Here is a 25,093-nt window from a genome sequence, read left to right as displayed (position 1 = left end):
TTCAATTAAATTATTTATAATTTAATGCAATTATTTATATTTTAATTCAATTATTTCCAAGTTCAATTCAATTATTTACAATTCAATTTAATTATTTGTTAATTATTTCAATTATTTACAAATTCAATTCAATTATTTGTAATTTAATTTAATTATTTACAAATTCAATTCAATTTTTTGTTACTTATTTCAATTATTTACAAATTCAATTCAATTATTTGTAATTTTTGTAATTTAATTCAATTATTTACAAACTCAATAAAATTCTTTATTATTTAATAAAATTATTAAAATTTTAATTCAATTATTTCCAAATTCAATTCAATTATTATACAATTTAAGATTCAAATAAATTCAAATTTAAGAAACATTCCATTATTCAATAAACTTAATAAAATTCGTTGCAATAATTCAATTATTTTCATTAATAACTTTTCATTCGTCACAGGAAATTAATTATTTAAAAAAATTTTTAAGTAATTCTGCAGAAGAATTCAATTATCTTGATAAACAACAAAGTTTTCCGCACATAAAATCAATTATTTTAAGGAATTTTAATAAAATCCTTCGCAAAATTCAATAATTTTTAAAAATTTTAAGAAAATTTCTTGCAAAATTAAATTATTTTCATATAAGTAGCTAAAATTCTATTATTTGAAAAAATGTTAATAAAGTTCTTTATAAGAATTCAAAGTTGAGAAATATTTTATTATTCAATAAATTATTTATTTTTGTATTCAAATAATTTAATTCTAGTAGAAATTTCTAATAAGAATTGATTTAGAATTGAATAAAATAAAATGATTAAAGTTTTAAATAATTTTACTTATAAATTTCAAGAAAAAAATGATTTTTCACATAAAATCAATTATTTAAAAGAATTTAAATAAAATTCTTCGCAAAATTCAATTATTTTCATAAAAAACCAAAATTCATCACAAAAATCCAATTATTTGTAAAAGTATTGGAATTCTTCACAAAAATTCAATTATTTTTTAAAATTTTCATAAAATTCTTTGCAAAATTCAATTATTTTCATAAATAACCAAAATTCATCACAGGAATTCAATTATTTAAAAAAGAATTTTCCTAAAATTTTTCGAAAAATAGATATCAATTATTTAAATTTTAAATAGATTTTTAGAAAATTCTTCGAAAAAATTAAATTTTATAAATAATAAAATTCTTCTCATGAATTTAATTATTTTTTAAAATTTTAATAATAATCGTTGCAAGAATTCAATTATTTTTATAATTTATAATTTTTATCTCTGAAATTCAATTTCAAAAATTTTAATAATACTTATTCTACGCAAACTTTAAATTATTTTTATAAATAATAAAAATTTCACTGGAATGAAATTATTTAAAACAGAATTTTGATAAAATTTTTTGAAAAAAACCTATTATTTAAGGGTATTTGAACCATTATGACGTCACAATTTTAGAACACGTGCTTTGCACAAATTGTGACGTCATAATGGTTCAAATGCCCTTAAATTGATTTTCATAAAATTCTGCGCAAGAATTCTTAAAAATTTTAATAAAATTCTTTGAAAATATTCAATTATTTAAAAAATTTTTTATTAAATTCTTTATTAATAATTGAATTGTTTTCAATGTAATTTTAATATAATTTTTTGAAAGAATTCATTTATTTTCATAAATAATATACAATTTATAATGAAATTCAATTATTTAAAACACAATTTTCATAAAATTTTTTAAATACTCATTTCATTAAAAAGATTTTTTTTTAATTCTTCTTAAGAATGCAATTATTTTAAAAACTTTTTTAAAGTTCAGTGACAAAAATGCAATTATTTTCATAAATAATAAAACTCATCGCAGAATTTCAATTATTTTTTATATAATTTTTAATTTATTCCGCTAAAAACGCAATTATTCTTAAAAATTTTAATAAAATTCTTCGAAACATTTCAATTATTAAAAAAAAATTTGTTTTAATTTGTTTCTTAGAGTTGAATAATTATTTTCAATTCATTTTTAATTACGTTTCTTGATTGAATTTGATTGTTGTCAATAATTTTAATGCAATTCTTTGTAAAAATTCAATTATTTGAAAAAATGTTGATAAAGTTCTTTATAAGAATTCAAAGTTAAGAAATATTTAATTATTCAATAAATTATTTATTTTTGTATTCAAATAAGTTAATTCTAGTAGAACTTTCTAATACGAATTGATTTAGAATTAAATAAAATAAAATGATTAAAGTTTTGAATAATTTCACTTATAAATTTCAAGAAAAGTGAATTGAAAAATGATTGAATTTTGAATTCATTACTTTTATAATTTTTAAAAACAGTTAAATATCAAAAATGCGTTACATTGAAATCATTTTAAATATTTTCATTCCTGTAGACAAAATAAATAGGTATTTAAATATTTATTTTGAAAAATTGTTCTATTTAAAAAAAAAAAAAAAATTGTTCTATATTTTTTTTTCTATTTTTTTCTATTCTATTTTTTTTCTATTTTTCTATTCTATTTTTTTTTATTTTTTTTTCTATTTTTTTAGTAATTAGGAAATTATAAAAAAATTGAGTCTTCAAGTTTATTTTTTCGATATAGCTATACATTTTTACTACTTTTTTCTGTCTTTTATGGGTATAAAATATTTTTGCCATCGATTATATGTATAAAATCATTTCAATTAAACTTTTTTGTATAAGTTTTTTGTCTCATGAGTCAATTAAAATAATTCCTGTTTTCAAAAAAGAAATAAATAAATAAATAAAATAAAAGAAAATAAACTAATTAAAAAGAAGAGATATAGCGTCGAATGAAGTTTGTTGAAAGATATTCTGTATACGATATTCCCATGTGCAAACTTTGAGAGCTAATAAATTTTAGTTTCTATACTTATATATACAAATTATGTATAAAGAGAGTTTGCCGGAAACTGGCACAAGATTTTGGCGCGGATGTGACTCCAATGTATATTGATGTTTACAGACATAAGCTTCGGAAATTGTGCCGCGAATATTAGTTTAGTTATAACCTTTCATGACAAAAAGGAAAAGGATCCTAAAAATCGTTTTACGAAAAAAATTTTTTTTTTCTTAAAACAATACAACAAGAAAATTTTCTTCTCTTTTATGAAATATTATACAAATATTTCAAAACTCACTGACCTTAATATTCCCTACAAAAAAAAATATGATCCAAAAAGGGGATTATGCAAAAAAAAAAAAAAATGTAGAGAATGAAAAAAATATCTCCCTATCAAGTTTCATGTGTACAATAAAAGAAATTTCGCTATATAGAATAAAGAAATAAAATTGTGAAGAAATGTTGCTTTTTCCATGAATGAGATTTATGATATGTGGTAAACCGGTCAGAAGATATCCACTTGGAAATTATGCTTCTTGACCGACAAATATGGACAACAATTTGTTTGTTTTTTGGTTTTATTTTGTATTTTCTTTCTTTATTTTTTAGTTGCTATTCATCGGAGGCGGTGAACATGACATGACTTGTAACGAGTCATACACTCGCTAATTTATCGATAGTATCTGTACTTTGTTTCTCTTTTTTTTATTACAATTTTCTGATCGAAGCAATACGTGACAGTCTTGGGATAAAGATGAGACGTTCAACCACGCACTATTTATGTCGTGAGAACTTTCAATGCAGAACGAGAGAGTTCGTTTAAAATCCCCTCAACTCGTGTCAATAAAGAAAGAAAAAGGAGCTCACTCCAAGTTTTATTATATTAAAGAAGAATATAAGCGGGGTCGATAAAGATTTCGAAAAATTGAGGGAATTAAAATCAAAAAAATTTATGAGAATAGAAAATAGAAAAATTGAAAAAAGAGAAAATACAGGGTTGACACAAAAATTTAATTTCGTTTTTCCCTGACTTTTCCCTGATTATTCCAGACAAAATTTTAACTTTTTCCCTGATCAGAAAAAAATATTTCTAATTCACTCTAAAAATGATTAGATGCTGAGAAAAATTTTCATAATTTATTTGCGAATTTCTTTTATAATTGTAAAATTATTCGAAAACATAAACAACTTTTTTTTTAATTAAATACTTAATCATTATTATTTTTCCAAACGAATTAAAATTCTTTAAAAGATTCAAATTCAAAAAAATTTGAAATTTAATAACTTATAATAATTAAAGATAACCCAGTGAATTAATAATAAAATAAAAATTAATTCTACGCAGAATTATTATAGTTAAAACGTTAAAAGTATGAAAAATTCTGATTTTCAAAGATTTGAATTCGAAACCTTTCCAAATTTAATTATTTCTAAATATTCCCCCCTAATGTATTTTAATATTTTAATATATAATTATTATCTAAAATTTTAACTAAAATTATTCATTTTTAAATCAATTTTTATTAGATAATTCTACGAGAAATCAATTATTTAAGTACAAAAATAAATAATTGAATGTTTCTTAGAATATACAATTACGATAAAAAATTTTTACAACAAATTTTCAAATAATTAAATTCTTTTGACGAATTTTAATAAAATTTTCAAAAATAATTGAATTTCTGAGAAGAATTTTAATACTTTTAAAAATAATTGAATTCTTGTGATAAATTTTGGTTATTTATGAAAATAATTGAATTCGCAAAGAATTTTATTAAAATTTTTAAAAATAATTGAATTTTGCGAAGAATTTTATAAAAATTTTTGAAAATAATTGAATTTTGCGAACAATTTTATTAAAATTTTTAAAAATAATTGAATTTCTGAGAAGAATTCTAATACTTTTAAAAATAATTGAATTCTTGTGATGAATTTTGGTTTATTTACGAAAATAATTGAATTTTATTGAAAATTTTTAAAATAATTGAATTTTACGAAGAATTTTATGAAAATTTATGAAAATAATTTAATTTTGCGAACAATTTTATTAAAATTTTTAAAAATAATTGAATTTCTGAGAACAATTCTAATACTTTAAAAAATAATTGAATTCTTGTGATGAATTTGGTTACTTATAAAAATAATCGAATTTTGCAAAGAATTTTATTAAAATTTCTAAAAATAATTGAATTTTGCGAACAATTTTATTAAAATATTTGAAAATAGTTGAATTTCTGAGAATAATTCAAATACTTTTAAAAATAATTGAATTCTTGTGATGAATTTTGTTTTATTTACGAAAATAATTGAATTTTATTAAAATTTTTTTAAATAATTGAATTTTGCGAACAATTTTATGAAAATTTATGAAAATAATTTAATTTTGCGAACAATTTTATTAAAATTTTTAAAAATAATTAAATTTCTGAGAAGAATTCTAATACTTTTAAAAATAATTGAATTCTTGTGATGAACTTGATAACTTATAAAAATAATCGAATTTTGCAAAGAATTTTATTAAAATTTCTAAAAATAATTGAATTTTGCGAAAAATTTTATTAAAATTTTTGAAAATAGTTGAATTTCTGAGAATAATTCTAATATTTTTAAAAATAATTAAATTCTTGTGATGAATTTTGGTTTATTTACGAAAATAATTGAATTTTATTAAAAATTTTTTAAATAATTGAATTTTCCGAAGAATTTTATGAAAATTTTTGAAAATAATTGAATTTTGCGAACAATTTTATTAAAATTTTTAAAAATAATCGAATTTTTGAGAAGAATTCTAATACTTTTAAAAATAATTGAATTCTTGTGATGAATTTGGTTACTTATAAAAATAATCGAATTTTGCAAAGAATTTTATTTTAAAATTTCTAAATATAATTGAATTTTGCGAACAATTTTATTAAAATTTTTGAAAATAGTTGAATTTCTGAGAATAATTCTAATTATTTTAAAAAATAATTGAATTCTTGTGATGAATTTTGGTTTATTTATGAAAATAATTGAATTTTATTAAAATTTTTTAAAATAATTGAATTTTGCGAAGAATTTTATTAAAATTCTTTAAAGTAATTAATTTTATGTGGAAAACTTTGTTATTTATCAAGATAATTTAATTTTTGGAGATAATTTTTGCTATTTATAAAGATAATTGAATTCTCGACGAGATATTCGTTCAAATTTTGAAAAATAATTGAATTTCTTCGAAGATATTTATCACTTTTAAAAATAATTGAATTCTTGGTGATGAATATTGTTATTTATGAAAGTAATCTAATTTTGTAAAGTATTTTTTTTTAAATTCCTAAAAATAATTGAATATTTTTGTAAAGAATTTTGTTATTTGTCAAGATAATTGCATTAAAACTTTTAAAATAACTAAATAATATTAAAAAATTCATTCTAGTCAGAATTAAAAAACAATTTTAAAGGATTTTTTTATTAGAATTTCTCCACTTGAGAACGCCGAAGGTCACCACCAGATGGCAGCAAAAATTCCAAGAAGGAACTGAACTGCCATCTAGCGGTGACCTTGACGTTCGCAGGTGGAGAATATCATCTCCATATTGAATCTCGAGATATTCGTAAATAACTCGTAATTCTATTATTTTTAATCATTATTGAATCTATAAAGAGAATATTTTAATGATTTTAAATGAAAAACAAGAAAGTTTTAAAAATAATTTTCTAATAATAGTATTTTTAATAAATAAAAATTTTAATTGACAAAAATGATAAAACGAAAAATACCAAAAGAATAAATGAAAACAAAAAAGAATTATTGGCTCCTGAGTTTATTGAGATTTTGGCACAAGAGTACTGATTCTTATCGTTTACTATATTAAAGAAATAAAAAATGCTCCAGTGCGATATAAATATTGTAATGCATGAGAAAAATTCACGAGAGCGAAAAAATAATCTATTGTTATTAATCTCCAGCACCAGAAAAAAAGAAATTTATATTTACAAACAGAAAGAAATTTTAATACAAAAATTGGTGAAACATTAAAAAATGAGTATTTACAAAGAAAGAGATTTAAATTTAAAAAAATTATAAAAAGAAGTACGAAAAGATAATTTTATATCTATATGAAGGGAAAATAATGAAAAAATAAAGAAAAGTCACCAAAAAAGGGGGAATCTCGTTAAAAAGTCGAAAACATTAATTTCGATAAATGACGGTGATAAAAGCTGTAAAGTTGGAATAATGGTGTGGGTCATAAAAAACTGTGGCTTTTACGATTCGAGTGTATATGTTATAGTAAGGGATTTTCTTTTTTTCGAAAGCAGATGTGGATTATCGCGCAGGCCGCGGTTTTTCTCATAAAATAAAAATGAAATTCGATTATTTACTGTGTAAAGGAATGAGGCGAAGGAACAGTTTTTCCACGCGCGTACACCTCTTCTTCTTCTTTTATCGCTGAAAAACTATTTAACTGCTCTTTTTTTCTTATGAAGAGAGGAGAAAAAAAATATATATATATATAAGGAAAACGCCTTCATTTAACGACATTTCTCTGTATATGCGAATATTATCGCATTTATGCATTGTTAATGAGAAAAAAAATTTATTAATTGAAAATAAATATGGAAATATTTATTAATTATAAAAAGTGTATAATTATTTATTAATTATAGAAAAGTATAAAAATTTATACATTATATCGTAGGCGTATTAAAAAATTAATTATTATATTTTTTTTATTTAGATATTTTAAGATTGTAATTTTTTATTCGATTTCTTTACATCTAGATTTTTAATTTTATTTTTTAATTTTATTTTTTAATCTAAATATTTTCTGTGATTTTATTTGAGATTTTCTATCTAAATTTTCTAAGGAATAACTTATTTTTAATTTCGTCCTACTTGAAAGAAAAAATTGAGAAAGACGAAACAATTTTTCTGATCAAAATAAATCTGCTTCCAAAAGGAGAATATTAAAAAAAAAATTCTGGAATAAGAAAATTTATGAATCTAATAAAGAGAATAAAAAGTTAAAAATTGTATCCAAATCAAAATTGTAACGACAGATTGAATTTTCTTTGGGAAAAATATTTTTTATTCTAATTTCAAAATTTTTTTCTCTTTCCTTTTTAATGAAAATACTTTTAAATAATAAAAAAATCGAATACATAATTATATAAAATTTTAGTATCATCATGTTTTTCGAAAAAAGGAACTTCAAACTATAAACGACAGGCTAACTTTTTATAATTAATGGACGTGTATATAATCTGATTTATATATATTAGTTTGAAAATCTTTAGTCGGAGAATATTCTATCAAAGGAACTATATATAATCTGATGTGTTATAGTCATGTTGAGCGCGTCATCTCAAAAGCTTGTCAAAAGTAGTTAAATTTTCAAAAACCTTCTCTCAAGAAAAGTTTTATTCTAAACTTTTAAGATATATATTCTCCTTAAAGCATCTCGTAGAGAAAAGTTTATATATGCACTATGTCTATAGGAATTACGTTAGAACCTTTCTTTCTAGAACTTTACTCTTTATTTTTTATCCCTCAAAACAACAAATTTTGGTATATAAGAAAAAAAAATATTTATATCATTTTTATTCTTTAATAATTATTTTGCACCAACAATTAATTAACCTTATGCAACTATAAGTTTATTTTTCTTTATTAATTAACTTTTTTACTAAAATTTAAAATTATATAAAAAATAATTGGAATTCTGCGATGAGTTTTATTATTTATGAAACTAATTGAATTTTTGTCACTGAACTTTAATAAAGTTTTTAAAATAATAATTGCATTCTTGAGAAGAATTTAAAAAAAATCTTTTTAATGAAATGATTATTTCAAAAAATGTTATGATAATAATTGTGTTTTAAATAATTGAATTTCTTTACAAATTGTATATTATTCATGAAAATAATTGAATTCTTTCAACAAATTTTATTGACATTATATTAAAAACAATTCAATTATTATAAAGATTTTAATTAACATTTCTTAAAATAATTGAATATTTTCGAAGAATTTTATTAAAATTTTTAAGAATTCTTGCGGAGAATTTTATAAAAATCTATTTAAAATTTAAAGAATTGATTTTTTTCGAAAAATTTTAGGAAAATTCTGTTTTAAATAATTGAATTCCTGTGATGAATTTTGGTTATTTATGAAAATAATTAAATTTTGCAAAGAATTTTATGAAAATTTTTTAAAATAATTGGATTATTTCAAAGAATTGTAAGAAAATTTTTAAAAATAATTGAATTTTGCGAACAATTTTATTAAAATTTTTAAAAATAATTGAATTTTGCGAATAATTTTATTAAAATTTTTGAAAATAATTGAATTTATGAGAAGAATTCTAATACTCTTAGAAATAATTGAATTTTTTTGATGAATTTTGGTTTTTTATGAAAATAATTGAATTTCGCAAAGATAATTTTATTAAAATTTTCAAAAATAATTGAATCTTGCGAAGAATTTTATTAAAATTCTTTTAAATAACTGATTTTATGTAGAAAATTTTGGTGTTTATCAAGATAATTGAATTCTTTTGCAGAATTACTTAAAAAATTTTGAAAACCATTGAATCGCAAAGAATTTTATTTAAATTTTTTGGAAATAATTGAATTTTTGGAGAAAAATTTTGCTATTTATAAAGATAATTGAATTCTTGACGAGATATTCGTTCAAATTTTTAAAAATAATTGAATATCTTCGGAGAATTTTATTACTTTTGAAAATAATTGAATTTCTGAGAAGAATTTTCTAATACTTTTAAAAATAATTGAATTTTTTTGATAAATTTTGGTTTTTTATGAAAATAATTGAATTTTGCAAAGATAATTTTATTAAATTTTTTTTAAAATAATTGAATTTTGCGAAGAATTTTATTAAAATTCCTTAAAATAATTGATTTTATGTGGAAAATTTTGGTGTTTATCAAGATAATTGAAATTCTTTTGCAGAATTACTTAAAAATTTTTGAAAATAATTATTTTTCTCCTGCGTCAATTCTTGGTAAATTTTTTATTAAAAAAAATTCTCTTTAAGAATTTTTTTTTAAATTTTTTGAATTTTTTCCATTGATTTAATTAAATTTTTTAAAAATATTTTTGTTATTTCAACTATTAACAATTTTAAATTAGTGTAAATTTTCAAATATGGAAAAAGTATCTTTCAGTTGTGAAAAATAAAAAAAAAATTATTGAAATAATTACAAATCGTAAATAATAAAATAAATAATAATAATAATATTTATATAATAATAACAGTAATAATAATAATAATATAAAAATAGTGTTATTAATAATAATAATAATAAAAATTAGATTCGCATAATATAAGAAACTATCCTAATATTAACTTGACTGGGACGTCAAGCTGTCATAACAGGATTAGAACAGTTCTTGCAAAATGAATTTTCTCTCTTCCTGAATCTTATGCTTGTGTATATATATATACGTCACTTTAGATGCAGAGGCATGGTTCAGATGCTAGATTCAATTTCAACTTTGCTGTCGGTCATACTCTTGTAACTTCCAGCGAGATCTGACAAACGTGAAACTTTTCTTCTTTTTTCAATATATAAAATATTAAAATCTTATTATTATCATCAAAGCTCACAACCTTTTCAATAGATTAAAAGTTAAGAAAAAAGTTATCCATTTTTTCTTTTTTTTATACAGAGAGAGACACAGAGAAACTTTTTTCCATAGATTAGGTTGAGAAAAAAACTTATTTGTTATTCACTTTTTTTTCTTTTTTTATATAGAGAATTTTCTCGATTTTAATTTTTCAATAGATAATTAACTGTAGAGAGTAATTTAAAAAAATAATTTTATTAAAATTTTTAAAAATTGTTAAATTAAAAAATAAATTTCTTTCCCAACATTTTTTTGCCCGCGTGAGAAATTCGAGTGTATGGAAGATAAACAAAATTCATTTACCGCAATCAGTTTGCAAAGCTCGCATGTCTTTCTAGAAATGGAGATAAATGTCTCCGCATATGAATCTCCGACAGCGTGTATTATTACAAAAAAAAGGGGGGGGGGAATGTATATATGAGATGTGAAAAAACGGGCACTGGGCCAAAATCAAAAATAGATTGCGGTCGCGATATACGGGAATGATTTTTCCATTACAAGCCTGGAAAATCTTTTTTCTCCAAAAAGAAAAAATTAATTTTTTTTATAAAATGTAAAAAGTTATAGTAAATAATAAAAATATATGCAAAATGTGTGGGAGATTAAAATTAAAGAAGAAAATGTTGAAAAAAATTTTTTCAATTTCCGGTTTATATGAATATGTCTCTACGTTCTAGTTTTTGTACGGTGAACATGATAATATACTGTGTTATGGATACACTGTGCTCACATGGATTCTCATATACTTCATGAAAGCTGATCCCCCACTCGTAATGCGTGACCCTGTCCCCCTACTGTCTCTCTTTCTCTCTCTTCCTCTCTCTCTACACGGCTATTGAGTTTCAATTTGCGATACCACTATCTAATTAATCCGATCCTCGGATATTGCCTCCAAATTATACCTAAGGCCTAATAAAATAATTGCAAGACAAACAAAAAAGGGAATTATCCCATTAACTACTGTTATTTTATGTCTTTTGTTGGAAAATGTGGTGGAACTTTCAAAAACACACAGTAATTGTAGACTATTTGTGACATTCGTTAATTTTTAATTTTTATTAATACCATTTTTTACATTTTCTATATATGGGTGGTCATCTTCACTCAGTGGTCACTTTTCCTCTCCAACTGTTCCCTATTTAATAGCTCTTTAAAAATTATTTACAAATCTACTTCAAATTTTTGCACCAAAATTAGTTATTTTTAACGAATTAAAATTTAGAGAGAAAGATGTCACCTAATTTTAAAAGCAAAAAGTATAGTTTAACAGGCCTCGTACTCAATACAAAAACCTACTATTTACTATATTTTTTTTACGATCTGATACTATTTGGATACTTTTTTTTATTTGTTACACTAAAAGCTACTTCTTTCCATATTTAAAAATTTATACTACTTTCAATTTGTAAACAGTTGAAATAAAAAAATTATTCAAAAAAATTTTAATAAAGTTATTGGAAAAAATTCAAAAAATTTTAATAAAATTCTTTACGATTCAATTATTTTCACAAATTTTTTGTAATTCAATGATTTTTAATATCTACTATTTTAATAAAAAATTTTCCGAAAGAATTCAATATTTTTAAAAATTGTTTATAACATTCTTCGCAAACATTCAATTATTTTTCATAAATAAAAAAATTTTCACAGGAATTCAATTATTTAAAACAGAATTTTTCTAATATTTTTCAAAAAAAATCAATTATTTAAATAGAATTTTATCAAATTTTCGCAAAAATTCAGTTTTATAAATAATAAAATCCTTATTCTCATGAATTGAATTATTTTTTAAAATTTAAATAAAATTATTTGCAAAATTTCAATTATTTTCAAAAGTTTTACGCAATTCAATGATTTTCAACAATTTTTTAAGTAATTCTGCAAAAGAATTCAATTATCTTGATAAACAACAAAATTTTCCACATAAAATTAATAATTTAACCGAAATTTAATAAAATTCTTCGCAAAATTCAATTATTTTTAAAAATTTTAATAAAATTGTTCGCAAAATTCAATTATTTTCAAAAATTTTCATACAATTCTTCGAAAAAATCCAATTATTTTCAAAAATTTTAAATAAAATTCTTTGCAAAATTCAATTATTTTCATAAATAACCAAAATTCATCATAGGAATTTAATTATTTAAAACAGAATTTTCCTAAAATTTTTCGAAAAAAATCAATTATTTAAATAGAATTTTATCAAACTTTCGCAAAAATTCAATTTTATAAATAATAAAATCCTTATTCTCATGAATTCAATTATTTTTTAAAATTTAAATAAAATTATTTGCAAAATTTCAATTATTTTCAAAAGTTTTTCGCAATTCAATGATTTTCAAAAATTTTCAAGTAATTCTGCAAAAGAATTCAATTATTTTGATAAACAACAAAATTTTCCACATAAAATTAATAATTTAACAGAAATAAAATTCTTCGCAAAATTCAATTATTTTTAAAAATATTAAAACTCATTGCAGGATTTCAATTATTTTTAATACAATTTTAAATGAATTTCACGAAAAATGCAACTATTCATAAAAATTTTAATAATATTCTTTGAAAGAATTCAATAATTTGAAAACATTTTAATGAAAATATCTTTATAATAATTGAACTGTTTTGAATATAATTTTAATAAATTTTTTTGAAAGAATTCAATTATTTTCATAAATAATATATAATTTTCAAAGAAATTCAATTATTTAATACACAATTTTCATGAAATTAAAAAAAAATCATTTCTTTAAAAACATTTTTTTTAAATTCTTCTCAACAATGCAATTATTTTAAAAACTTTATTAAAGTTCGGAGACAAAAATTCAATTATTTTCATAAATAATAAAACTCATTGCAGGATTTAAATTATTTTTAATATAATTTTAAATTTATTCCGCTAAAAACGCAATTATTCTTGAAAATTTAAATAAAATTCTTGAAAAAAATTCAATTATTTCAAAAATTTTTAATAAAATTCTTCGCAAACATTTTAATAAATTTCATAAATAATAAAAATTTCACAGGAATTCAATTATTGACAAATTTTTTGTAAATTTCTTCGCAATGAATTAAATAATTGAATTCTCGTCTAATTTTCCAATAAAAATTAATGTAAAAATGGATTTCAGGTAAAATTTTTGATAATAATTGAATATTAAAAGCATCACAGCAAAAATTAAATTCTTCTCCCAAATTCAATTATATTCAAAAATTTTAATAATATTCTACGTAAACATTTAATTATTTTCGTCAATAATAAAAATTTCACTGGAATTCAATTATTACACATTTTTTATTAATTTCTTCGCAATAATTCCATTATTTCTAAAAACAATAAATTTTTTTTTCAGAGATACAATTATTTCCATAAATAATAAAACTCATTGCAAAAGTTCATTTATTTATATTATAATTTTAATCGAATTTCTCGAAAATGTAATAATTATTTTTAAACATTGAATTAAAATTTAAAATTCGTCAAAAGAATTTATTTATTTAAAAATTCTTTGATAAAATTCTTTATGACATAAAACTAATTGCAGGATTTCAATTATTTTTAATATAATTTTGAATTATTTCCGTAAAAAATGTAATAAATATTTTCAATTTATTTTTGATTACATTTCTTAAATGAATTTAATTATTATCAAAAGTTTTAATGCAATTCTTCGTAAAAATTGAATTATTTTAAAAAATGTTGATAAAGTTCTTTATAAGAATTCAAATTTAAGAAATATTCAATTATTCAGATAAATTATTTATTATTTAAATAATTGAATTCTCTTAGAACTTTCTAATAAGAATTGATTTAGAATTGTATAAAATAAAATGATTATAGTTTTGAATAATTTAATTATTTATAAATTTGAAGAAAAAAATGTTTGGTTTTTGAAAGAATTAGGTACTTTTGTATTTTTTAGAAATAGTTGAATTTCAAAAATGCGTTACATTGAAATCATTTGAAATATTTTAATTTCTGTAGACAAAATAAATAGGTATTTAAATATTTATTTAAAAAAATTATTCTATTTTTGAATGTAATTAAGAAATTGTAAAAAAATTGAGTCAAGTTTAATTTTTCGATAGCTATTTTTTTACTACTTTTTTTGTCTTTAAATTACTTTTTGTTATACTTTTTTAAAAGCAATTATCGAGTACGAAGCGTGGTTGAAAAAAAAATTAATGTTGAAAACAAAGAAGAATCTATTGATAAAGATGGAAAATTGTAAAAAAATAACCTGATTGAAAAGAATAAAATCTGAAATTTGGCGTTTTATTTGTTGCTTTTTCTGGAAAAAGGAGGTTTCCTCAGCTTCTCCGAAAAGCTTTATAGATCTCAAAGGCAATTTGTTTGAGGGAAAAGGGAAATTAAGGGTCGAGTTGAACGCCCTGTAAATCGAACAAGAGTCGATCGGGTAAATCGAGAAAGCACCAGTGTAGCAGAAGGAGAAAAAAATATATATATACACTTCCCCCCTTTTGAGTTGTCCGACAAGTTCTTTTAGAATCAAGATTCTGTGTCTTATAACGTCAATTTTATACACTATAAAGAAAACTGAGCCTTGTGGATCACTTTCGAATATATAAATTTTGCCTCAACAATAAAATCCTCCCCTCTTTACTTTCTATATTATATATAGACAACATAATTTACTGTCGCGATAAATTATAAATCTTCCCTCTCGACATTAATTATCAAATTATTAATAATATATTGTAATTTTAATAAATTGCTCATTAAAATTTAATATAATTTCAATTTCACCTTTCTTGTGTAATAGGATATTTATTTTATTATAACTCTCACATTAATAGTTGATTTTTTCAACTTATTTAATACTTAATTAATAATTATCTATTATCAACTTTTCTTAAAATAATTATTTAACTCTTATTTAGTTTTATTAATTATAATAATTGTTTCACTTTTAATTAAATTAAATTTTATTAATTATTATTTATTTCAAACACTTATTAATTGTCAAATGTGTGATAAATGTTTTTAAATCATAAACAAAATTAAATTAAATTAAATAATAAATTAAATTAAGAAAACAAAATTAAGAGACTTGTCTGACTGATATTTACCTTTACTACTGAAACTATATTTTTATTATTACTACTGATAATTGATAGAATAAATTAACAAAATTTTTAATGATGTCTGACTATAACTTTTTGTTACTACTTAACAGAGAATAGCAAAAAAATTAAATTTCTTGTCTAACTAAAATTTACTTTTACTACTCAAATTATATTTTTACTATTTATAATTCACCGAATTGATAAATTTTTTTTTGAAATGACGTCTGACTAAAAATATTTTTTCCACTTAAAGTAGAATAACATAAAATTTACTCTCTGTCACAATACAATTTAATTGAAAATTGAAATCTTATTTTTATTACTAATAAAAATAAGATAATTCTTCTTACCGAAGAATTGACCCTATTTCTAAGATTACGTCGAACCAAAAATGTTTTTTACTACTTATAACGGAAAAATAAACGAAAATTTTAGTTTCTGTCTGACTGAAATTTACTGTTACTACTGAAATCCTAGTTTTATTACCAATAATCTGTGGAATTTGACTGAATATATTTAATAACGTCTGAATAAAATGTATGTTTATTATCTAAGGGAATATTTCACAAATTTAAAATTCTTGTCTGACTCAAAATTTACTTTTACTACTGAAACTCGTATTTTTATTAGTTATTACTAATAATAGATGAAATAAAATTAGTCAAATTTTTAAGATGACGTCTGACCAAAAATGTTTATACTACTTACGGGAGAATAACATAAATTTTAATTTGTGTCTGACTGATGATTACCATTACTACTAAAAACTATACTTTCTACTGTTATTTAAACTATATTTTTATTTTTATTATTTATTTTTGTATTTATAAACTAAGGGAATTTTTAAATATAATTTTTGATTCAAACTTTTTATATACCTCAAGGGAGAATAAGAAAAAATTGTTTTTTTTTCCTGACTAAAATTTAAATAATTTTTGGAAATAATAAAATAATATTGAAAATATATAAATGACTATGATTCCACCACTCAGTCGTCAAATAACTAAAAGTAATAAAATAATTATAACAACTAATTGTTGTTTGTCTTTTTGTTTCCTAACATTCTTAATAATTTTTCTTAAAAAATATTTTAAATATTTTGAATTTTAAAATTCTAATGTATTTGAAAATAATTGAATTCCTGCGAAGAATTTCATTAAAATTTTCAAAAAAAACCTTACATTCTTTTGAAGAATTTCTTTGAATTTTTTTTAAGAAACTCCTTAGTTTCTTTAACAATTTAAATTGGAAATTTTGAAAGTAATTAAATTTTATGAACAATTTCTTACAATTTTTTTTTTAATAATCGTGTTTGTTAATAATTGAAATTAAATATTTAATTATTGAATTTCATTAAAATTTTTTGAAAATAATTAAATTCTTCTCAGAATTTTATTACAATTTTCTAAAATAATTTATTTCATTCAAGGAATTTCAATAAAATATTGATAATAATATATTGTTTCGAAGGATTTATTGAGAATTTTAAAAATAATAATTAGATTCTTTTAGAGAATTTTATTATAAATTACAAATTAGAAATAAATTGAATTCTTTCATGAAATTTTATTTATTTATTTATTTATTTAAGTATAAGCCCTCAATCACAAGGATCATTAATGGGCAATACAAACAAAATAACAAACATAAAAAATTGATTAAAATTATACTAAAAATAATTGAATTTTTGCCAAGATTTTTGCCTATTTATAAAAATAATTGAATTGTTTAGAAGGATTTATTAAAATTTTAGAAAATAATTGAATTCTTTTGGAAAATTTTATATCGAATTAAAAAAAAATTGTATTTTTTCGTGAAATGTTATTGAAAATAATTGAATTTTTGCCAAGAAAGAAGAAATTATTTAATTGTTTCGAAGAATTTATTCAAATTATAGAAAATAATTTAATTGTTTCGAAGAATTTATTTAAATTTTAGAAAATAATTCAATTCTTTTAAAAAATTTTATATCGAATTTTAAAAAAATTGTTTTTTTTCGTGAAATTTTATTGAAAATAATTGAATTTTTGCAAAGAAAGAAAAAATAATTGAATTATTTCGAGAAATTTATTAAAATTATAGAAAATAATTGAATTCTTTCGTGAAATTTTATTAAAATTATAGAAAATAATTGAATTGTTTTGAAAGATTTATTAAAACTTTAGAAAATAATTGAATTTTCTTGGAAAATTTTATAACAAATAAAAAAGAATTGAATTTTTTCCTGAAATTTTATTGAAAATAATTAAATTTTTGCAAAGAAAGAAAAAATAATTAAATTATTTAGCATTTATTTCGAAGAATTTATTAAAATTATAGAAAATAATAAATAATTGAATTGTTTCGAAGAATTTATTTAAATTTTAGAAAATAATTGAATTCTTTTGAAAAATTTTATATCGAATTTTAAAAAAATTGTTTCTTTTTCGTGAAATTTTATTGAAAATAATTGAATTTTTGCAAAGAACAAAAAAATTATTGAATTCTTTTGAAGAATTTATTCAAATTATAAAAAATAATTTAATTTTTTCGTGAAATTTTATATTAAATTTTTCTTGAAAATAATTGATTTTTGCAAAAAAATGTACTATTTTGCTAAATAATTGAATTCTTTCGAAGAATGTTATTATTTATGAAAATAATAATTGAAATTCTTGCGAAGAATTATATTTAAATTTTTGAAAATATTAACAATAATAATTAATTATGAACTTAATAAGTGAATTTTTAATATTTTCGGTTATGAAATTATTCAAAAATTTATATTTGAAAAAAAATTTGTAATTTGCATAATAATAATAATAAATAAATAATAATTTAATAATAATAATAATAATAATAAATTGAATAAATCTTGTTCAGCCGGTAACATTTGCTAGTGAAAGAAAAAATACTAATTAAAAAAATAATAATAATGAAGTTATAAATACTAATTATAAAAATAGGAATAATGAAGTAATAAATACTCATTAAAAAAATAGGAATAATATAATACTAATTAAATAATTAGTATTAAATAATTACAAATAAACTAATTAAGAAAATAGGAATAAGAAAAATAAGAAAAATTGAGTTTACAGAAATGTGAAACAAAGGACATTGGAATACCTAATTATTGTTATTGTGTTATAAAAGGCACTATCACCTTTAGGTAACAAACTGACTCTGAGATTAAGAGAAGACAAGAGTATTTTCAGGAAAATTCAGGCAGATTTCATTAATCCTCAGAATCCCGAGAGACGCACGCAGAGTACGTGGAGTGCAAACAGATAGCAAAGTACCTTCCTTATAGCTTTAGGGATGAAGGGTATAGTACATGTTTCGTGTGAGAGCACACAAATGCATAAATTCCATTTTATATCTAGGTCTTTTATAAAAAAAAAATATACTCGCATTTCTTCAATCTGAGAATAAAAAATTGCCAACTTGTACCTATTCATAAAAAACTTTAATCACTAATATTATTAGTAACTGTTAATTATTATTTTAAATATTTTCATTTTTTATTTTCATTAATATTAATAATTTAATTTTTTCTTAAAGATTTTTATTTTTGTCGTTCGCAATGGTTTTCTAAATTGTGACCGAATAGTCAAAACTCTACACAGTTTTTTTAAGGACATCAAAAATTGAGACAAAAAAACGAATCAAAAGTGTTGCCAGGCAACACTTTTGATTCGTTTTTTTGTCTCAATTTGATATCCTTAGAAAAACTGTGAAAATTAAAAAAAAAATTTTTTTCTCTAAAAGAATTTAGAGAAATAAAATCAATAAAATCCAAAACGGTTGATTAATTTTTAAAGAATTATTCCAAATTCAACATCAAATGAATATAAAGGAAATTTGCTCCAAAAGTGCTGCTCGAAATTTGTGTACTTTTCCTTTATTCCTCTTTTATTTTTTTTCTCCTTGTCAGAAGGATATTGGATATGTCGGAAACGCTTGAAGGGAGCAGCTGTCGCGTGGCAGGATCAGCATCTGCCGTCTAACAACATATCAAAAAGGATCTCGTTTTTATAAGAGACCCTAACGCAGTCCTCATCTATATATATATATAGTTAGTGATTGGCGCGAGTCGTCTCTCAAGTTTTCTCTCTACTTCCATAAAATTATATACCTGCTTATATCTTTCGAATGTTACAATGATGTATACATAAACACATACCACTGCACTCGCATGTTCATATTTATTATAATTCGTTTCTGAGATTCCTACAAACATCTGCCACCTGTTCGGTCACTATTCATCAGCTTCTCTCTTACTTGTCGCATGCCAAAAAAAATTATACAATTCTTTATCCATATATACTCTGATATAGTACAAAAAAAGTATTCGGATACAATGCAGCAAAATGGACAAATATTTCACATCTTCTCTTTTTTTCTATTTGTAGTATTTTCAGGCTTCGTACTCGCGATAATAAATTTTAAAAATTAGCAAAAAGTAGCTTAAAGACAAAAAAAAAAAAAAATAGTAAAAAGTAGCTAAAGAAAAATTAAACTTGACTCAATTTTTTTTTAATTTCTTGATTATACATTCAAAAATAGAATAATTAAAAAAAAAAATATTTAAATACCTATTTATTTTGTCTACAGGAATTAAAATATTTCAAATAATATCAATGTAACGCATTTTTGAAATTTAACAGATATTTCTAAAAATTACAAAAGTAATTCTTTCAAAATTCAATCATTTTTCAATTCATTTTTCTTGAAATTTATAAATAAAATTATTCAAAACTTTAATCATTTTATTTTATTCAATTTTAAATCAATTCTTATTAGAAACTTCTACGAGAATTCAATTATGTAAATAATTAATAATTATTATCTGAAAAATTGAATATTTCTTAAATTTCAATTCTTATAAAGAACTGTATCAACATTTTTTAAAATAATTGAATTTCTACGAAGAATTGCATTAAAATTTTTGATAATAATTAAATTAACTCTAAAAATGTAATTAAAAATTAATTGAAAATAATTATTACACTCTATAAGAAATAAATTATAACAAATTTTTTTAAATAATTGAACTTTTTCGAAGAATTCTAATCAAATTTTCAAGAATAATTCCATTTTTAGCGGAATTAATTTAAAATTATATTAAAAATAATTGAAATCCTGCGAAAAAGTTTTATCTCATAAAGAACTTTATCAAAGAATTTTTAAATAATTAGATTGAATTCTTTTGACGAATTTTAATACAATTATTAAAAATAATGATTACATTTTTCGAGGATTTCGATTAAAATTATATTAAAAATAAATGGAATTCTGCGATGAGTTTCATTACCTATTTATGAAAATAATCGAATTTCTTAAAAAAAATGTATTCTTTATATAAATAATGGAATTATTACGAAGAAATTTATAAAAAATTTGTAAATAATTGAATTCCAGTGAAAATTTGATTATTTATAAAAATAATTAAATGTTTCAGTAGAATATTATTAAAATTTTTGAATATAATTGAATTTTGGAGAAGAATTTTATTATTTATAACGATAATTGAAATTTTGACGAGAATTTTTAAAAAATGTTTGAACATAATTAAATTTTTGCGAAAAATTTTATCACTCTTAAAAATAATTAAATTTCTGCTATAATAATGCTTTCATTAATTAAATTATATTCATAATTAAATTATTATCTAAAATTTTAAGTAAAATCCATTTTTAATTTAACTTTTATTAGAAAATTTCATAAGAATTCACTTATTTAATTATGATAATAAATAATTTATTGAATAATTGAATATTTATTAAAATTGAATTCTAATAAAAAATTTTATTTAAAATTTTCAATAATTAAATTCTTTTGATGAATATTAAGAAAAAATTTTAGAATGAAATGAAAATTGAATTCAAATTTTCAAAATTCAATTATTTCTAAAAATTCAATTAAAATCTACAGTTCTAACTCAAATCAATTTTCAAATTAATTTTTATTAGAAAATTCCACGAGAATTCAATTATATACACGGAGAGAGAATATGTATAAATTTTTGTAAAAGTATTTTACAAATTGGGGAAAAAGTGCGACAAAACGAAATTTTGATATAAAAAATACTAAATTTTAAAAAAACTTATGTGAAATTTAGTAAAGTATTATTAGAATTTAATTAATATTCCTGATATTTGATATAATTATATTAATTTTTACATAAGTTTTTTTGAATTTTAGTATTTTTTATAACAAAATTTCGCTTTGTCGCACTTTTTCCCCAAATTTTAAAATACTTTTACAAAATTTAATATATATTCTCTCTCCGTGTAATTACGAAAATAAATAATTTATTGAATAATTGAATGTTTAAGAAACATTCAATTATTCAATAAATAATGAAAAATGGAATTTTCATAAAGAATTTTATTTAAAATTTTAACTAATTAAATTCTTTTGACTAATTTTAATACAAGTTTTAAAAATAATTATTGGGTATACATTTTTCGAAGAATTTCATTAAAATTGTATTAAAATTAAAAATAATTGAAATTCTACGATAAGTTTTATGATTTATGAAAATAATGGACTACCTAAAAAAAATTTTATTATTTATGAAAATAATTGAATTACTGTAAATAATTTTATTAATTATGAAAAAAATAATTGAAATAGTGCAAAGAAATTCATAAAAAATTTATGAATAATTAAATTCCTGTGAAATTTTTATTATTCATGAAATTAATTAAAATGTTTGTGTAAAATTTTATTAAAATTGCTTTTAAATAATAATTAAATTCTTGGAATGATTATTATTAAAATTTTTTAAAAATAATTGAATTCCTGAGAAGATTTTTATTTATTTATAAAAGTAATTGAATTCTTGCAAAGAATTTTATAAAAATCTGTTTAAAAATTTATTTTTTCCGAAAAATATTAGGAAAATTATGTTTTAAATCATTGAATTCCTGTGAAAATCGTTTTTAATTAATGAAAATAATTGAATTATTGTCACTGAACTTTAATAAAGTTTTTAAAATAATTGCATTCTTGAGAGGAATTTAAAAACAAATATTTTTAAAGAAATGATTTTGTTCAAAAAATTGTATGAAAATTGTGTTTTAAATAATTGAATTTCTTTGAAAATTGTATATTAATTATGAAAATAATTTAATTCTTTCAAAAAATTTTATTAAAATTATATTAAAAACAATTCAATTATTATAAAGAATTTGATTAAAATTTTTTTTGAAATAATTGAATTCTTTCAAAGAATTTTATTAAAATTTTTAAGAATAGTTGCATTTTTTGGTCAATTTATTTCAAATTGTATTAAAAATTGTATTTTTAATCAAAATCCAGAGATGAGTTTCATTATTTATGAAAATAATTGAATTCTTGCAACGATTATTATTAAAATTTTCAAAAATTATTGAATTCCTGAGAAGAATTTTATTATTTATAAAAATAATTGAATTCTTGTGAAGAATTTTATAAAAATCTTTTTAAATAATTGATTTTTTTTTTTTTGAAAAATATTAGGAAAATTCTGTTTTAAATAATTGAATTCCTGTGAAAAATTTTTTATTTATGAAAATAATTGAATGTTTGCGAAGAATTTTATAAACATTTTTTTTAGATTATTCAATTCTTTTGGAAAATTTTTTATTAAAACAGTAGATATTGAAAATCATTCAAGAGTAGGAAGAATTGATGAAAATAATTGAATCGTTTTAAAGAATTTTATTAAAATTTTTTGAATTTTTTCCAATAATTTTATGAAAATTTTTTTAAATAATTTTTTTATTTCAACTGTTAACAAAAAAGAGGTGTAAATTCTTAAACAAGGAATGAAGTAGCTTTTAGTGTAACAAATAAAAAAAAAAGTATCCAAATAGTAGCAAATCGTAAAAATAATAGTAAATAGTATAGGTTTTTGTATTGAGTGCGAGGCGCACTGGCACATTTTTGTTCGAGGTGTAAAATTGATAACGAATAATTAATAATTACAAAAAAATATTAAAGACGATAAAAATAATTTTTTACTCTACCTAATAAAATAAAATTCCATAAAATATTGTATATATTTTTTCTGTGAGGTTAAATTACGAAACGAACCACAAATTAAGAAAAAAAAAAATCCATTAAGAGAAACTAATAATCATCATGTATTTGTTTTCTCGAAAAAGTATAATGATTATACAGTTGCGCGAATATGAGGATTTGACCCGTCGTGTATATACAGCTTGGGAGATGTGAATTCTTCTTTAAAAGCAATATATAAGTACCTGTGCTGTAATTTTGTCGAAGAAAATGAATCATCCTTCCGTGGGTCGAAAATTCTCGTGTATCGTGGGTTGAGAAGGTGAAATGATGTTGAGAATTGTAAATGATGCTGCGGATACAGGCGCTTTGCTATAATGTTGATGCTGCTTGTGCGTGTATGTTTGTTTGTGTAAAAGTTAAGACCATTACAACTCGGGCATCTCGGCAGTTGCATGTAATTGCCACTAGTTTCTTTTTTCTTGTATTTTTCCTTTTTTTTCTTTTTTTCTCCCCGCCGCGCGATGAACACCTGCCTCATCATTGGCGAGTGCTTGCAAATATTGAACAGCTGCTCATTTTCATTTATGTATATATATATATACACTTGATACGCAGAGACGCAAATTGATCTGTCAGATTCACTTTAATAATGTAGCTTTCAATTTTCGTTTATTAGCTGATTAAGGAACGTCATTTGCATAAAATTAACCGGTTTTGGAAAAAATTTTTTTGCATTAAACTGCAAAAAGAAAGGATAAAGTATAAAATAAGAAATATTTAACTAAAAATTAAATTTTTTATAACTATAAAACATGAAGATATCGATAACTCCGAGTCTTCGACTCGGAGTGATCGATTTCTTCATGCTTTATAATAATTAATGACCGAGTAATAAAATCATTATCAATTCAATTATTATTTTCAAGAATTTAAAACTAAAATTCTTCTTTAAATCAATTATTATTTTTAAATAATAATTTTCTAAGTAGAATGGTTATGCTTAATCCAAAAAAAGTATTTCTCGGGGACTCTTGTCGAAGGCCAATAGAGCAGGAGTATAAACAATAAAAAAAAAAAAAAAAATAATAATAATTTTCTAAAAAGTTCTTTGACAATTTTCAAATCCATATTTATTTAAAATATTCAATTTTACGAAATTTCAATAATTATTCGTAAATTCTTCAATTAAATATAATATTGGAAAATAAAAACTTCAAATAATACAAAAAAAAAAATTATAAAATAAACTTTTCCAAAAAAATTAATTTCAAAATTCAATATTATTTCTAAAAATTCAAGCTATTTTGCTTTTACTATTCAATTATTATTGAAAATTTTAACTGAAGAATTTTCACATCAACTTTTTTATTAATTGAATTCTTTTGATGAATTTTCATATAACATTTTTAAAGAATAATTACATTTTTCGAGGAATTCGATTAAAATTGTAATAAAAATATAGAATTTTAAATCTTGCGATGAATTTATTAGTTAGAAAAATAATTTAATTATTGAGAAGAAATTTATAAAAAA

At 20.1% G+C, this 25,093-nt stretch overlaps 1 protein-coding gene across 7 annotated transcripts in view; it reads right to left on the bottom strand.

The window, feature by feature from the left end:
• The window catches only part of LOC122503188, a 318,272-nt gene that overhangs the window by 43,681 nt on the left and 249,498 nt on the right, over positions 1-25,093 (bottom strand). The gene's annotated exons all lie outside the window — the stretch shown is intronic.

The sequence above is a fragment of the Leptopilina heterotoma genome, unplaced genomic scaffold, assembly GCF_015476425.1.
Source record: "Leptopilina heterotoma isolate Lh14 unplaced genomic scaffold, ASM1547642v1 Lhet_0, whole genome shotgun sequence".
In the NCBI taxonomy this organism is placed as follows: domain Eukaryota; kingdom Metazoa; phylum Arthropoda; class Insecta; order Hymenoptera; family Figitidae; genus Leptopilina; species Leptopilina heterotoma.
The sequence above is the reverse complement of the archived record's forward strand: the minus strand, read 5'-3'. Positions and strand labels throughout refer to the sequence as shown.